The 18250-nt window shown below is 42.3% G+C and overlaps 1 long non-coding RNA gene across 1 annotated transcript; it reads left to right on the top strand.

The window, feature by feature from the left end:
- The first annotated feature begins 20 nt into the window (after window positions 1-20).
- Window positions 21-3287, top strand: LOC116558395. Its single transcript, XR_004271986.1, has 2 exons — window positions 21-104; window positions 2949-3287. It is a non-coding gene; the product is annotated as an uncharacterized LOC116558395 (long non-coding RNA).
- Window positions 3288-18250: the final 14963 nt, after the last annotated feature.

Genomic DNA, 18250 nt, shown 5'->3' on the forward strand with positions numbered 1-18250 from the left:
AAGGCGCGCGGGGGAGAAGATGGGGCGTGACCGGTCGTGGGCGGAGCTAGTGCGGGTCGAAGTTGCGCGAGTCGCCAGAGGGTAGCACCAGAACGGATGATCACGTCAGCATTTCCTGAGAAGGAAAAAAGTAGGGCGAGTGGGGAGATACCATAGAGAAAGATGTTTTCAACCATAAAAAATAGCATGTATAAAACAATTCACGTTTTTCATAAGGAGTTTCCTAAAACTTCCACTGCTGGGCAAGAAAAGAAAATGGGTCTGGACTTAGTGTCCCGCTATAGACAGTTAGCAAACAGGAAAAAATATAGGACACAGCTCGTCAGACATTGGATAACAGACGGCTGTGGACTGTTTGAGAGAAGAGAATCAAAAGGAGCCCTATATCTCCCTGCCTTTTTGCCCGGAGGCCATTTCCAGTCTGTGGTGCCTAGAAAGAAAATCAAATGGAGACCTAGGATCTCCTCGGTTGAGAAGACAGGGATTGGAGTTGAGGAAATTGGGGTAGGTAGCCCAAGTGGGTTGGAATTTGTGGGGCAGAATTCTGGAGAGGAGGGAATTACATGGGAAAAGAGTTTCAGGAATCTGCTTAGGAATACCTTTGACTCTTTAACAATAAAAAAAGTAAAAGACCACAAGACCAGGAGGGAAGTATGATTAGGGAGCAGCAGTACACCAAACAGTGATCAGAGCTCACACAGAACTGGGAATTAAATAATGCCTAGCAACCAGAGTAAGGAGATCATTGAATACCATGGAACCTGCACTAGTAACCTCAGAAGTGAAACTGCCATTGCAAAATTATCATTGAGACAGTGAAAGTGATCGGACCTAACCAACTCCATCTTGCTTTTAACCTCCAAGCTATCTTTATTCATTCCTGGGTGTAGGCCAAACTAACATTGCGAGGAACTTAGTGTATAGCTTAGAGTTTAAAACAAAAGTGATAGCCCTCTTCTTGCCTGGGGGCTAGTCTGCTTTTGTAGGACTAACAAATTAGCCGAAAGATTAGAAATTTTGATTTAGGAGTCATGCAGCTGCAGGCTATAAGATTTTAACCCTCTCCAAATTGTTCCTGGGGATAATATCACTATGGTAAAACCTGTAAGGGTAATTGCCGAGTTTAAAATGAGGAAACTGAGGCCAGTATAAGAAAATTAAATGCCAATTTATTCAGCTCCCGGGCGAGGTTCTCTGGTCCGGGGAAACGGGGCCAGAGAAGTTGCGCTGACTTCTTAGGGCAGGGGGTTTTTATGGCTAGGAGGAACAAGCAACAGCTGGGTGCTCTGATTGGGTCCGGGGGAGCGGGATTGGGACTGGGAGGGCCGATATTGGTTGGCGGGTTGGCGGGCGGGTTTTCCGGTACAGGAGCCGGCCAGGGTTGCATTAGCCTTCCAGGGGAGCCATGCGCCGAGCTAGTTGCCGAGTGCAGAGTCAGGTGCTCAGTGCAGAGGTGGGTGTGTTCGGCCTCCCAGAGAGGGAACCAGCCTTACAAAACCTAAGACTGTGCTTGAGACATTTTGCAGGCCCTACACTTGACTCAGCTGGCACCACCCAGATTGATAAACTGGCTCACCTGATGTTGGGGCCACCCACCCAGGAACTGACTCAGCGCAAGAGGACAGCATCGACTTCCTATGATTTTATCTCCTGCCCAACCAATCATCACTCCCCACTCACTGGCTTCCCATCTACAAAATTATTAAAAACCCTGATCCCCAAATGCTCAGTGAGAATGATTTGAGTAATAAAACTCTGGTCTGCCACACTGCCCGCTCTGCATGAATTACTCTTTCTGTATTGCAATTCCCCTGTCTTGATAAATTGGCTCTGTTTAGGCACTGGGCAAGGTGAACCTCTTGGGCAGTTAGGAAAGTGTCATGCCTCAATGATATGGGATAGCCCTAGACAGCAGGACCCAGAGCATCAGCTACTGTAGAGTCTTCAAACGTTTAAAAACAAGCCCTGAAAGTATCAAACTACTCTGTAAGTAACCTAATTGCCTATAAGAACAAAGTCTGATACTCTGAAAGACCACGGTAAAATCTAGGATTCAGCAACATTAAATTCAAAATGTGAGACATCCAATCAAAAGAGACACGCAGCACTTGGGGAGGCTGAGACGGGAGGATTGCTTGAGCCCAGGAGTTTGAGGCTGCAGTGACCTATGATTGTACCACTGCACCCCAACCTGGGTGACAGGGTGAGACTCTGTCTCAAAAGAGAGAAAGACATACTAAGTGGTAAGAAAATATCTCATGAAGTTAGTAGAAATAAACCCCAAAATGACAAAAATGATGGAATTAACAGACAAGGATTTTAAACACCTGTTATGAATATGCTCAAAGATTTAAAGGAAGACATGATAGGAGAGAAACTGGAAAGATTTTTGAAAAGAAGCAAATCAAATTTCTGGAGAAAAAAAAATACTTGAAATAAAAATTTCTTTGGATGGGATTGCTAGCACATTAGGCTATGCAGAAAAAAGATTGATGAATTTAAAGACATAGCAACAGAAACAATGCAAAATGACACACATAGAGAAAAAAATGAATACAGCCTCAGTTACATATAGGACCAATTAAAAAGGCTTAATACTATTGAACAAAAGGTAGAAGCTGAGGCAAAATTAATATAAGTAGAGAGTTTCCTTGGTCCAAGCTTGAGGATTGCAACCCAGGAGCATAGATTGAAGTTGCCCTGAATCCATCTACTCAGAAGATATGCTAATTTGGAAGTTAAGTGAACACCTTGTAATGAATCATAATTGTTTCAAGCCTTACACATTCTAGATTATTTGCTTTGTTGAATAGGCAGTTGAAATAGGGCATAATTCCAATAAAAATAATATTTGATGGGGATAAGTACTCCTTCCTAACCATGCATACCTCCATCTCAGCTTCATTCTCAAGAAACAACTCTTTTGACTTTGTTTCTTTGATTTCTAGAACTAGTGCAGCAGCATCCAGAAATTTGACTTGCCATAAAGAAAAAGACCAAGAAGAAGGGAATCTAATAGAGAGGCTTTTGTCCTTGAAGCCTGTGATGAGCAGCTGTGCTGGGGAAATCCAAGAAGTCTCTCTGAGGAAATTAGATTGTGAGACACAGTTAAAGAATGTGCCTTCTGAAAAATCCTAGCTAGGTGAAAATAGTCAAAGTCAGTCAAAAAATAGTAAAAAAAAAAAAAAAAAAAAATCCAAGCTAGATGAAAATACCTAGGTAAAAATTACTATCATGCAGTAACTTTTTTTGTCTTTAGACTCTGGTTTGAACAACTAAAGGCTGAACAAAGTGAAACATGCATGAAAAAATCAACTTAAAAGGAAGAAGCTTAGGCAAAATTAATACAAATAGAGAATTTGTTTGGGCCAAACTTGAGGATTGCAACTGTAGATTCAAGTTGCCCTGAGTATACTCAGATTAGTAGCAGCTGCAAGTGAATTTTTATAGGAAAGAAGAGGCAGTTCCTGGGTTGCTTATCAAGAATTTACTGTAATGCCAGGCATGGTGGCTCACGCCTGTAATCCTAGCACTTTGGGAGACTGAGGCGGGAGGATCACTAGAGGCCAGGAGTTCAAGACCAGCCTGGCCAACATGGTGAAACTCCACCTCTACTAAAAATACAGAAATTAGCTGGCATAGTGGCACATGTCTGTAATCCCAGCTACTCGTGAGACAGGCTCAACAGTCACTTGAACCTGGGAGGCAGAGGTTGCAGTAAGCAGAGACTGCACCACTGCACTGTAGCCTGGGTGACAGAGTGAGAGTCCATCTCAGAAGAAAAAGAAGAAAGAACACCAAAAACAAAAAAAGAAAAGAAAAAAATGAAAAGAAAATATAAAAATAAAAACTTAAAAGATATATCATCCATCGAAGTTCATTTTGCACATTTTTGTGTCTTTGTTTAAATAAACATGCTTAAGCCTATATGTTAAAAGTTTCAGATCTGTTTTGAAATTGAGTGGAAGAAACTCAATTTTTGGGGCATAAAAAAGAAAATGGACTTTCTAGTATGAAGAATTCTAGATGTTTTTTATCATTTGAATTATAAATGATTAATTTGAGGCTTATCATAATTCAACTGACTCAGATTGAGAAATAAAAAGGTAAAGCAGGCCGGGCTTAGTGGCTCACACTTGTAATCCCAGCACTTTGGGAAGTTGAGGTAGGTGGATCACCTGAGGTCAGGAGTTCGAGACCAGTCTGGCCAACATAGTGAAACCCCATCTCCACTAACAACACAAAAATTAGCCAGGTGTGGTGGGACATGCCTGTAACCCCAGCTACATGGGAGGCTGAGGCAGGATAATGGCTGAAACCCCGGGGATGGAGGTTACAGTAGGCCGAGATTGCACCACTGCACTCCAGCCTGGGTGAACTGGGCGACCTGGGCGACAGAGTGAGACTCTCAATTAAAAAAAAAAAAAGCAAGCAAACATTAGAAAGAGATTCATTTGAAGATACATATAATTTCTATTTGTGTGCTTGTTCAGCTTCCTAACGTCTTCTGTTGTATCAGAAACTGAAAGTTATTTTGGAAAAATTTTACAATTTTTCTGGTTGCAAAAGTCATGCATATTCAGCTGAAAAAATTAAGAAAATGAGAGATGTTTTCCATCAATCTTTTAACAGCAACAGAACCACATTATCAGGCTGTGAAAGAAGTTAGTTTCTTGAAATGCCACCAGAGGGTGCTCAAACCAAACATCGCTCTATGTGAAGTGCAGGAAACAGGCTCCTATGCTGTTGGAGGAGCTCATCAGCTTTGTTTTAGTTTAGTTTGACAATAAGGAGAAATTAAAAATTCCTAGTCAGTATAGCATGTATTTGAATGTGTCCAATTTTTTAAAAGATTCAGCACTATTCTTTTTGGAGCCTAATTATACATTCCTGTAGATAGCAAACATTTATTGAATACTTGGTGTATTGTGATGGGTGCTATTGATAAAATTAGAGTAAAACTTGATCCTGGTTGTGCGGTGATCCTGGCTGTGCAGTGACTCACGCTTGTAATCCCAGCACTTTGGGAGGCCGAGGCAGTCAGGACACCTGAAGTGAGAAGATCGAGACTATCCTGGCTAACATGGTGAAATCCCATCTCTACTAAAAATACAAAAAAATAGCCGGGCGTGGTGATGGGCATCTGTAGTCCCAATTACTCAGGAGACTGAGGCAGGAGAATCGCTTGAACCGGGAAGGCGGAGGTTGCATTGAACCAAGATCACTCCACTGCACTCCAGCCTGGGCGACAAAGCAAGACTCCATCTCAAAAAAAAAAAAAAAAAAAAAAAACTTGATCTGACATTTTAGGATTCATATTTTCTCTGGGGAAAAAGGCATATGTAAACAAATTGATTAGAATCCAATGTGTTGTGCACCACACTAAAAATCTTTTGAAGGACAGGATTAAATTCTGCTAAAGGCAGATGAGTCAAGAGTGCTTTCCAGAGGAACTGGACCTTACGAAAGTAGGCATTTTTGGACTTCCAGGTTAATGGCAATGGATTGAACATGTTCATTTAATCTCTCTTGAATCCACCCAAAAAGGAGTTGTTTTGTTTTAAGACCTAAACCCACAAGGACTAAAAGAATAGGAAAGGAGACAAGAGCTATGACATTTTGGAAGCTGCAAAACCAGTGGATCACTGTTAACTGATTTAACAAATATGTTTCCCGTAACAAAATGAGAAAACAAAATCCCAAACTGCCGGTGAGAATGCTGAGAACCAACCACATATACACCACAAAATCCTCAAAGATAAAATTCCCGGGGAGCTAATATAAGGACAACCAAGATGAAAGCTGTTTGGGAAAAAATTAGAGTTCTAGACCCTTCCTCACTCTGGCAGAAGTTTAAATGTTTATTCTCACCAAAGGGGATTAAAAGGTCATCCTCCAAGCCTCTCCCCCCAACCTGGCCCTCAGCAAGCAGCAGCTAGAACTTTACCCTCTAGGTGGAAGATTGAGACTCCTGCCTGAGGCAATCTGGCACCCACAAAGAAAGTACTTGAAAATGATGACACCAAGTGTTCTCCATCAGCACCCTTCCCATCTCTCTATAGTGAAACTTACAAGCCTAGAGTTTTTAATATGGTTTTTGTTTTGTTTTGTTTTTTAGAAACAAGGTCTTACTCTGTCACCCAGGCTGGAATGCAGTGATGTGATCATAGCTCAACGCAGTCTCAAAATACTGGACTCAAGAGATTGTCCTGCCTTGGCCTCCCAAACTGTTAATATTATAGGCATAAGCCACCATGCCCAGCCCCTAATACATTTTTAAATTTTCCAGTCTTAGTTTTGAGCAGACCACCAAGGATTACTATATATTTGATGAAAGTCTATTATATAAAAGGTAGAGAGAAAAAGAAACAAGCGCAAAAAAGCCACTTAGAGGAAACAGAAATTATTCAAGACTTAAAAGCAACGCTATAGGCTGGGCACTGTGGCTCACGCCTGTAATCCCAGCACTTTAGGAGGCCGAGGAGGGTGGATCACGAGGTCAAGCATTCAAGACCAGCCTGGCTAACATGGTGAAACCCCATCTCTACTAAAAATGCAAAAAATTAGCCAGGCATGGTGGTGGGCATCTGTAATCCCAGCTACTCAGGAGGCTGAGGCAGGAGAATTACTTCAACTTGGGAGGTGGAGGTTGCAGTAAGCGGACATCATGCCACTGCACTCCAGCCCAGGCAACAGTGCGAGACTCCATCTCAAAAAAAAAAAAAAAGAAAAAGAAAAAAGAAAAGCAACAGCTATAATCATATTCTCAGAGAGAAATAAGGGAATAAGAGGGAATATCACATCTGTGAAACAGTAACAAAGCCTATGAAAATGGAAGATTTAAGAAAAATAAAAAAAGAGTAGTTGGAAATTAAAAATGTAATGGCAGAAAACAAATACTTGGCACTGTTCAATGTGGTATCCATTAGCCACTGTGCTTAAATTTACATTACTTGAAATAAATAAAATTAAACATTCAACTTCTCATTTGCAGTAGTCACATTTTAAATGCTCAAAAGTCCTATGTGGCTAGTGGCTAAGGTATTGGACAGCATAAAGAACATTTCCATCAATTCAGAAAGTTTCATGATAGAAGTTTAGAAGATAAATTGGAGGAATTCTCTTATTAGAACAAGAAGACAAAGAAATAGAATGAGGCTGGGCACAGTGGCCCCTGTCTGTCATCCCAGCACTTTGGGAGGCCAAGGCAGGCAGATTAAGTTCAGGAATTCAAGACCAGTCGGGCAATGTGGCAAAACCCTGTCCCTACAAAAGATACAAAAATTAGCCAGGCATGGTGACACATGCTTATAGTCCCAGCTACTCAGGAGGATGAGGCAGGAGAATCGCTTGAACCTGGGAGGCAGAGGCTGCAGTGAACTGAGATCACACCACTACACTCCAGCATGGGTGACAAAGCAAAACCCTGTCTCAAAAAAAAAAAAAAAAAAAAGATCAAACAGTTGAATAATAGGAATTCTAGAAAGAACAAGATGGAGGGAAGAAAATAATCAATGAAATAATTCAATAAAAATTTTTGGAATGAAAAAATCCCTCCTCAGTAGCTGGGATTAGGTGGGTGCCACCACTGTCAGCTATTTTTTTTTTTTTTAATTTTTAATAAAACGGGGTTTCGCCATGTTGGCCAGGCTGGTCTTGAACTCCTGACCTCAAATCGTCCATCCACCTCAGTCTCCTAAAGTGCTGGGATTATAGGCATGAGCCACCACACCTGGCCTATTGAAGAATAATATCTGAAAACCAGTAGACTCATTGCTACAGTAGGGTCGCTGCTTATGAGACCTCTCATGAACAGAGATGGAAGATACACACATGCACATACCCTGTATAACTATTTCAATCTTATCTATCTTTGTCTATATACACTGGGAGTTTACACTGATATCATCAGTTTCAATTCAACACCTCAAGGCTTTTCTCAGCCTTTTATATTTGTAATCTCTTCCTCCACAGTAAAATATCTGCCTGTAAGTATTCTCAGTATAGTTATTTACTTGCATATTTCAATATTCCTATCATTTTATCTCAGTCTGCACTGTCCCTGCTCTCTCCTTGCACAGCTATCTTATTTCAGTTTAAATCTCTGCAGGATCTGTGACTTGTTATGTTTATTGAGAGAAAATAACCTTCTCAAAATATCCAGAGGATGCTCAGCTGTTAAAAACTTAATTCTTGGCTGGGCATGGAGGATGTGAAGGCTCATGCCTATAATCCCAGCACTTTTGGAGGCCAAAGTGGGTGCATCACTTGAAGCCAGGAGTTCAAGGCCAGCCTGGCCAATATGATGAAACCCTATCTCTACTAAAAATTACCAAATTTAGCCAGGTGTGGTGGCACACTTCTTTAATCCCAGCTACTTGAAAGGCTCAAGTGATCCTCCCACCTCTGGCTCTGGAGTAGCTGGGACCACAGGCACGAGCCACCATGCCTGGCTTGTTTTTGTTTTGTTTTGTCAAGATGGGGATCCCTTTATGTTGCTCAAGCTGGTCTCAAACTCCTGGCCTCAAGCAGTCCACCTCCCTCAGCCTCACAAAGTGCTGGGATTATAAGTGTGAGCTACTGTGCCCAGCCTTGCCACCCGTATCTTTGCTGCCTGTGGATGAGTTTCAAAGCACCATGAACCTGAAATAAGAGGTCAAAAATCTACTGCTCTGCTTAAGCTGAATGGCAGCTAATCCATTCCAAATAGATAAAAATCTCTTCTACTCTGAAAATAAGCTAGAAAATATATCCCGCAATATCAGATTCATTAAAGCTCTTTGTGAAAGAAGGATAATGGGTGTTTCTTTTGTTCTGGTTCCACTTGCTTATTTCAAACTACCCACATGTTCTGTTTTCTGTTCATAATAGTTAACAATGGCTAACATTTATTCAACACTGCTTTTAGTGCTCTTCATATATAAAAGATGTAAAAATGAGGCTCCATTTTTCCAAGTTTGGCTGAGGCATGAGGATAATAGATACTAAATACCTAAGTGAATATTCAAACAGACCACCCCAGAGGGCTTACAAAGTAGGATTTAGTCAAAAACTAATTACACAGTTTTGACTACTTCAACTAAGTCAAATACAGTCCTGGGCCAGACGTGGTAGCTCACGACTGTAATCCCAGCACTTTCGGAGGCAGAGAGAGGTGGATCACCTGAGTTCAGGAGTTCAAGACTAGCCTGGCAAACATGGTGAAACCCTGTCTCTACTAAAAATTGTGATGAGAATGCCTTTATTTGCATGTTCATAATAGTGTGAAATTAGGTGATCCTTTTTGTTTTTTTGAAAGTCTCACCAGGCTGGAGTGCAGTGGCTCAATCTTGGCTCCCTGCAACCTCTGCCTCCTGGGTTCAAGCGATTCTCCTGCCTCAGCCTCCTGAGTAGCTGGGACTACAGGCACATGCCACCATGCCCGGCTAATTTTTGTATTTTTAGTAGAGACAGGGTTTCACCATGTTGGCCGGGATGGTCTTGATCTCTTGACCTCATGATCTGCCCACCTCAGCCTCCCAAAGTGCTGGGATTATAGGCGTGAGCCATTGTGCCTGGCCAGGTGATTCTTTATTAACCTTAAAGCAACCAAACAACCATTAATAGTGGATGCTCACAACAGTCCTGAATGATAAAAAGAACAGATATTATTATTATTCCCCTTATACAGATGAGAAATCTGTATTCCCTACTTGTCATTTCAGGAAAACTGAAAGCAGAGAGAGAATGAATTCAGGTGGTGTTGACAAAGGTGTGGGATATGCTAGAAGAGCACAAGAGAGAAGAGGGGTATTACCCAGAGGTCAGAAGCTGCCGTAGTCCCTGGGCTGGAGCTGCTAAATGTCTGGAGATGTCCCCACTGCCGTGGAGCAGAAGCCAACCCTGTGTCTCGCTGGAGCCTCAGATGCTTCTCAGCCTCCCTGTTGTATACAGTCACTGGTACTGCTACCAATGGAGCCAAAAGTAGGACCACTTCTCCCTGTCTCCCACCTGTTCATCTTCCCTAGAGTTAGGGAACATAGGCAATGACACAAAGAAAAGCAGAGAAAGGTGGGAGCCAGAGAGCCAGCAGAAACTGTGGTTTGGAAGCAAACACAGATTTGTTGATAACTGGAGTTAGGAGCAGTCAGGACTAGAAGCCAGGCGTTGAAGTTCAGGAGGCCCCAAGACCACTTTCACTTCTGATGTTAACTGCAAGTTTGGGGATCTTCAAGACTACCCACAGACTTGATAATTTGTTAGAAGGACTCACAGAACTCACCGAAAGCTGTTATAGTCACAGTTGTGGCTTATCACAGTGAAAGAATGCAAATTTAAATCAGCTGCGGGGGCCAGGTGTGGTGGCTCACCCCTGTAATCCCAGCACTTTGGGAGGCCAAGGCAGGCAGATCACCTGAGGTCAGGAGTTCGAGACCAGCCTGGCCAACATAGCAAAACCTCATTCTACTAAAATAAAAAAATTAAAATAACTTAATCAATTTTGCAGGGCATACAATATGAAGTAATTTTAAGTATAAAGTGTATTTTCAAATAGCATATGAGTTCATTTTTAGATAATCTGTAGTAATATTTAAAATATATAGAAACATTTAGTTTTTTTCCTACTTAACAACTGATACATACTATTTATTTAAATCAGGCTAGGCACAGTGGCTCATGCCTGTAATCCCAGAACTTTGGGTGGCTGAGGGCAGACTGATCACTTGAGGTTGGTAGTTCAATACCAGTCTGGCCAATATGGCAAAACCCCATGTTTACTAAAAATACAAAAATTAGCTGGGCATGGTGGCACACGCCTGTAATCCTAGCTACTCAGGAGACTGAGGCATGATCACTTGAACCCGGGAGGTGGAAGTTGCAACGAGCTGAGATCGTGCCACTGCACTCCAGCTAACAGAGTGAGACTCCATGAAGAATAATTAATTGACCAGGCATGGTGGCTCACGCCAGCACTTTGGGAGGCTGAGGCGGGCAGATCACAAGGTCAAGAGATCAAGCCCATCCTGGCCAACATGGTGCAACCCCCATCTCTACCAAAAATACAAAAAATTAGTCAGGCATGGTGGCATGTGCCTGTAATCCCAGCTACTCTGGAGGCTGAGGCAGGAGAATCTCTTGAACCTAGGAGGTGGAAGTTACAGTAAGCTGAGATTATGCCACTGTACTCCAGCCTGGTAACAGGACAAAACTTCATCTCAAAAAAAAAGAATTAATTAAGTAGCAAAAATATGATTTATAAACAAATTAATTCAAGAAGAGTGTATGTGATATTTAGCCTTAGGATCAAACATATATTAAAATCTGGTTTAAAATTTAAAATTGTATATTACTGCATAAACAGATTGCCTTTAGCACATTAAACATGAAATTGACTTACTATAATTTTCATGTTTTGGTTCTAAGTCATCAATTCAGAGGAAATATTTCAAGCTTCTAAATATAGGTATTTGTGTGCAAACAACATATTTCAGATGTTAATGTTTATTTTTGATAAATAGGAAGTCAAATTAGATTTAATAGGCACCACATTTTCTCTCTTAATATCTTTTGAAGTACAAGAAGTATTTTGTTGTGCTACATAATACTTTTGTTGAGATGAATACAACATACAATCTGCAAAGATTTCTTTGAAATGAATTTGCATAATTATTATCATTTTAATAGTCCTCAACATGTTGTTGGATTTTTTTTTTTTTTTTTTTTTTTGAGATGGAGTCTCTCTCTGCTGCCAGGCTGGAGTGCAATGGCGCAATCTTGGCTCACTGCAACCTCTGCCTCCTGGATTCGGGTGATTCTCCTGCCTCAGCCTCCCAAATAGTTGGCACTACAGGTGCATGCCACTGCACCCAGCTAATTTTCTGATTTTTCGTAGAGATGGGATTTCACCATGTTGGCCAGTATGGTCTCGATCTCTCGACCTCGTGATCTGCCAGCCTTGGACTCCCAAAGTGCTGGGATTACAGGCGTGAGCCACCATGCCCAGCCTCAATTGTTGGATTTTTAACATCTTCATGCTTCTGACCTTTAATGAATGATGTTGATATAAATTTTAAAACAAAAACTTGAAACTGTATGTATGGTTAGAGTATTTTTTAAGGTGGTATAACAAAAACACCACAAAATGCATGGCTTAAAGATCATAAAGGTTTATTTCTCTCTTATTTAAAGTCTCTAGGTGAGTGGTTTCATTGAGGGTGAGGTCTGCTCCGCATGTATTACGAGAACCTGTTGTTCTGCCATCCCCTAAGACAGAACAACTGGAAAAAAAGCCATGTTGCTTCTTAAGTTTTTTGTGACAAGTTCCCTTTTGACAAGCTGGTGAAGCTTATGGACTCTATCTCAGAATAATTTTTTTCTTTTTCAAAATTATTATTATTATTTATTATTATTTTTGAGATGGAGTCTTACTATGTTGCCCAGGCTGGAGTGTAGTGGCGAAGTCTTGGCTCACTATAACCTCTGTCTCCTGGGTTTAAGCTATTCTCCTGCTTCAGCCTCCTGAGTAGCTGGGATTACAGGTGCCCACCACCACGCCCAGCTAATTTTTTATATTTTTAGTAGAGACGGGGTTTCACCATGTTGGCCAGGCTGGTCTCAAACTCCTGACTTTTTGATCCACTTGCCTCGGGCTCCCAAAGTGCTGGGATTACAGATGTGAGCCACCCCACCTGGCCTTATTTATTTTTTAATAGAGATGAGTTCTTACTATGTTGACCAGGCTGGTCTCGATCTCCTGGCCTCAAGCAATCCTCCCATCTTGGCCTCCCATAGTGCTGGGATTACAGGTGAGAGCCATCAGGCCCAGCTTCAGAATAATTTTTTCAAAGACATAAAGGAAAATGCATCGGATTACAAAAGATATCAATTATATTGAAATATATTCATCACAATGATTATAAAGCAAATGTGTGAATTACTAATATATTTGCTTCTTTATTGATACATTAAATTGAAAGATCTAGTAGGATCAAATTGTCTAGTATCACAATTTCAAAGTAGTGAAGAGCACAAATAATATTTTGAGATACCTTCCACTGAAATGTGAAATAAAAATATCTTTCTATTGGTCACAAAGCTACAGGTACTCTTAATACTGTGGTTACTTTCCTGTATTCACAATGGAAAAATGCACTTAATTTTAGTTAGAGTTAAATTGAGATGAAGGCTTTTTTTCCTCCATTTAAGCTCATGAGCCCATCTTGCTTACATCCCCACATTCCTTGAGTATTCATAAAACCCTGATTAAGAACTCTGGGACTGGGCACGGTGCCTCATGCATGTAATCCCAGCACTCTGGAAGGCCAAGGCGGGTGGATGAGGCCAGGAGTTTCAGACCAACCTGGCCAACATGGTGAAACCCCGTGACTACTAAAAATCCAAAAATTAGCCAGGCATGGTGGCAGGTACCTGTAATCCCAGCTACTTGGGAGGTTGAGGCAGGAGAATCTCTTGAACCTGGAAGGTGGCGGTTGCAGTGAGCTGAGGTGGCACCACTGCACTCCAGCCTGGGTGACAAAGTGAGGCTCCATCTCAAAAAAAAAAACAAAAAACTCCTGACCTAGGGCTATGAATTAATCTACATGATCAAAGTCAAGCAGCAAACATAGTCATTTTCTGATTCAAGAAAGGAAAAAAATGAAAATCAGTGTAACAATTTGGGGGGAAATAAGGCCAAATTTTGGGGAGTGTTTTAAGGAAGTAAGACCGAAAACATATTTTTTTTTTTTTTTTTTTTGAGATAGAGTCTCACTCCGTTGCCCAGGCTGGAGTGCAGTGGAACAATCTCGGCTCACTGCAAACTCCACCTCCCAGGTTCAAGTGATTCTCCTGCCCCAGTCTCCTGAGTAGCTGCGATTACAGGCATGTGCCACTATGCCTGGCTAATTTTAGTATTTTTGGTAGAGACGGGGTTTCACCATGTTGGCCAGACTGGTCTTGAAGTCCTGAGCTCAAGTGATCCACCAGCCAGCTTTGGCCTCCCAAAGTGTTGGGATTACAGGCATGAACCACTGCACCCTGCTGAGACCAAAATTTAATGCATCATTTTCTCTCAAAATTCATTGATGAAAGGTTAGCTACATGGCCACACTTAGCTGTAAAAAAGGCTGGGGGTAGGCAGGGTATGATGGCTCACACCTGTAAACCCAGCACCTTAGGTGCCTGAAGTGGGAGGGTCACTTGAGAACAGTGAGGGTCAGTGAGAACAGTCACTTGAGAACAGTTCAAGACCAGCTTGGGCAACACAGCAAAACCCACATCTTTACAAAAAATCCTAACAATTAGCCAGGCATGGTGGTATGTGTCTGTAGTCCCAGCTGCTTGGGAGGCTAATGTGGAGAGATCACTTAAGATCAAGAGGTTGAGGCTGCAGTGAGCCATGATTGCACCACTGCTCTCCAGCCTGGGTAACGTAGCAAGACTTTGTCGAAGGAGAAAGAGAAAGAGAAGGAGGAGGAGGAGGAGAAGGAGAGAGGGGGAAGGTGGGAGAGGGGGAGGAGGAAGGGGAGGTAGAAAGGGAAGGGAGGGGAAGGGAGGAGAGGGGGGAAGGGAGGAGGGAGGGGGAGGGGAGGAGGGAGGGGGAGGGGAGGAGGGGGGAGGGGAGGAGACTGGGAAATAGAGTTTTTGGCTGGCTTGCCATTTTCCCAGGAAGAAGGGGAAAATGGACTTGGGGTAACAGCAAGCAGTCTGCCATGCTGCATGGTAGTCAGAGACAACATGGTGGTCTGCTGTGCTTAGTTGGTGCTAACTCAATAGAGTAACTGTGTCACCAGCCTTTCTATCTGATCCCCAACAATTGTCCCATATGGTTAGTCGGTACATACTCAAAGGCTCTCAGATGGGAGATATTTGTTACTATAATCTCTAAAACTAGAGAGTGAAACAGTTGCCATGATATCGTCTTAAAATCCCAGGTATCCACATACTCCTGAGAAATGTTGCCCTAACCAAACAGAAAGGCAGGAAACCCTGGAGACAATATGAGTCCCAGCACAGTTCCCCTAGGGGACATGCCACATTCTTCTCTCCACCTGTTCTGCAGCCCAGCCCTCCCTTCACTGCACCCTTTAGGCGAAGGAATGCTGATCTGAAAGAATCAGAGGCAAGGGCATTCATTTCCACTGTCATGGGGGTGAGGTCTCTGTGTTTTTGTGATTCAGACATTTAGGGGATTTGCTTTCTCTTCCTTAAGGCTGGCCCAAAGCTGCATCAGTTAGGGGGCTGCTGTACCCCAAGAAGCAGGGTGGTGGAGAAACCATGGATGGGGGGTGGTGGCGGATGGGGGAGCACTGGCAAGTTCCCAAGTGCAGAGGCAGCAATGCCTGTAGCAGTAACCACTATCTTGTGCCAGCATCAGCCATGGGTGAGCATTGAGGTCTGTGTCCAATGCTCACCACACTGGTGTCCTCACTGCCTGGCTTGTGCTCCTGCCTGCCACCAGAGCTTTGACTCTAAGCCTGCTTCTCCCATCTGCTCAGCTCAAGCTGGAGCTCCTGAATAGCCTTCTGCTAAATTTCTTCCTTCCAAAGTTATTGGAGTTGGATTCTGTTGCTCACAAATAAGATTCCTGACAGATAACAGTTTGAGGGGATTAGAGATGCTCCCATCTAGCTCTCAGGAGGAATTGTATTCCTTCTTTTTTCCTTGGATTTGTCTTATCACATTGGGCTGCTCAGGAGGCTGTGGCTTGCACTGGACTTGGAGGAAAGGGAGTTCAAGACGCTGTTCATCCCACTTTTACTGGTGTAGCCCCTCGGGCCTGTCTCTATCCAGGCCAAATGAATCCTTCACATCATTTAGCTCAGGTCACAACTCTCCGGAGGCTTAGAGAAAAAGCCTAATCATAACAATGACAGCCAGCTTTGTCTGCTCTCATTCTCCCTCGAACCACCCCCTTCCCCATGTTAGGAAAGGATTTAAGTGATTAGGAGCTGGCTTTCCCAGACGGTCCTTTCAACCTCAGCTCCACAGATCATTTTATCACCTTTCACCAACCTGGTAGACTGTGCATTGTACAAGATAATCTGAGTCCATTTTGTGGAACACATAGGGCCAGAAAGCGCTGGCTACACAAGTCTGGAATTGCTATTTATAGAGCGTAAATCAATGGAAAGTAAAGACGAGATATTCTGAGAGAAAAATAAATAAAAGCTAGTATGGGCTTTTGTGGAGGAGGATTAACAAGATGCGGTTCAAGGCTGGGAATGCCAAAAAAGAATAGAGACAGATCCAATTATGAACATTAAAAATCTATGAAACTGTCTCCCCCAGTCTATGTTCAAAGGAAAAGCTCTCAGCGAAGATGAAATGATTTTTAAAGAATTTTTGCTCTGCATTTCAGAATTTGCACTTATTTATGGAAGCAAATATGCTGTATATGAACCTTTAATTCAATGTTTCTATTCCCTAAAATGACAATAAGAATGATGATGAAACGGCAGTCATTTATTGGGCACTTCCTTTTTTCTTTTTTTTTTTTTTTTGAGATGGAGTCTTGCTCTGTCGCCCAGGCTGGAGTGCAGTGGCATGATCTCGGCTCACTGCCGTCCCCACCTCCCAGGTTCAAGCAATTTTTCTGCCTTAGCCTCCCTAGTAGCTGGGATTACAGGTGCACACCACCACGCCCGGCTTATTTTTTTTATTTTTAGTGGAGACAGGGTTCACCATGTTGGCCAGGCAGGTCTTGAACTCCTGACCTCAGGTGATCTGCCCTCCTCAGCTTCCCAAAATGCTGAGATTACAGGCATGAGCTACCATGCCCAGCCCACTTTTTTTTTTTTTTTTTTGAGACACAGTCTCTGTCTCCCATGCTGGAATGCAGTGGCACAATCATGGCTCGCTGTAGCCTCAACCTCCTGGGCTCAAGCAATCCTACTGTCTCAGCTTCCCAAAGTGCTGGGACTACATTGCTTGAGCCACTATGCCTTGGACCTATCTATTGGACATTTTCTATCTAGCACCATGCTAAGTGATTTACACATATAGCTCATTTAATCTTCATACCTGTATATGGCTGGTGCTATAATTTTCCTCCTTTTAAAGATGACACTGAGTCTTAGATAAGACAACCAGCTCAACATCATATAACTAATTAATCTCTCGAGACTAATACAATATTGTTGCCATTGCCTCCTTTTTTCTCCAACGTTTATATGTATTTATTTACTTTGTGAAAGCAGCAAATGAAAAAATGTTCACTCTTCTTTTGTTTCCAGCTGCCTGATTGGTTTTCTTCACCACAACTGCACATCAGAATCACCTTATGAGATTTTAAAAATTATTGATGCCAGGGTCATGTATTCAGCCAATTAAGTCAGAATATCATGGGTACATATCACTATAGAGCAAGTTAAGCTAACCACTGGATTGGGATGGAAAAAGAAAATGAAACTGCCATTGCATTGAAACTATGATGATAGATTCCTGATTAGGAGAGTGTGAATTAGACCAACTAGGGGGTAAGGACTAGCGTCTGCTTTTAGTTCCAATAAGCAAGAGGTTAAGTGGAGGAAGTAATGCATTCAACAAATACAGAGTCACTTCTCTATTTCAGAACATGTCTCATAAGCACTAAATTTGAAGGGAGAAAACAATGGAAATTTAGGGGTAATTCTCAAAAAGAACCTCCCTGGGGATAGATAGCACACAAAAGCAAGGACATAGGACTAATAAAATTGCTAACATTTATTAGGAAAAAAAGAAGGGTCCATAGGAATGGACCCAGACATTCATATTTTATAAAGTCTTCTCAAGAGATTCTGTTGTGCAACCAAGATTGAGAATGGTTGCCTCATCTCCTTCCTCTCAATCCAGTTTCCTACCCTGCACATCTCCACTTTGCTATTTGGTATATAGCATATAGCATCTGCCTGTGAGTTATGGGATTGCCAGACAAGCAAATGGCACACAGCCCTGCAGAAGAGATGCCGTGCTCAAGCTAGCTTGACAGGGTTTCTACAGGCGGGCAGCTGTTTGAAAGTGAAGAGCCTGGGGATACTGGATTCTGTCCCCACCATTTCATTCAGCTTATCCTGGCCATATATTTCTTCCAGTGTTATTCCCCATGATTGAGCTTCTGAGAACTCCTGCACCTGGGACTTGGGGCCAGCTCAGTTATAAAATGCCTAGAAAAGGTTTTGGAGACTCTGCTCTTTTTCTCTGTGATTAAACTCATCATTTCAGTGCCAACCTTCTCATTGTGATTAGTTTACCAGCTTTGGGCTTTTTTTTTTTTTTTTTTTTTTTTTTTTTT

The sequence above is a fragment of the Sapajus apella genome, unplaced genomic scaffold (genome assembly GCF_009761245.1).
Source record: "Sapajus apella isolate SASKATOON/1434 unplaced genomic scaffold, GSC_monkey_1.0 scaffold21, whole genome shotgun sequence".
Classification (NCBI taxonomy): domain Eukaryota; kingdom Metazoa; phylum Chordata; class Mammalia; order Primates; family Cebidae; genus Sapajus; species Sapajus apella.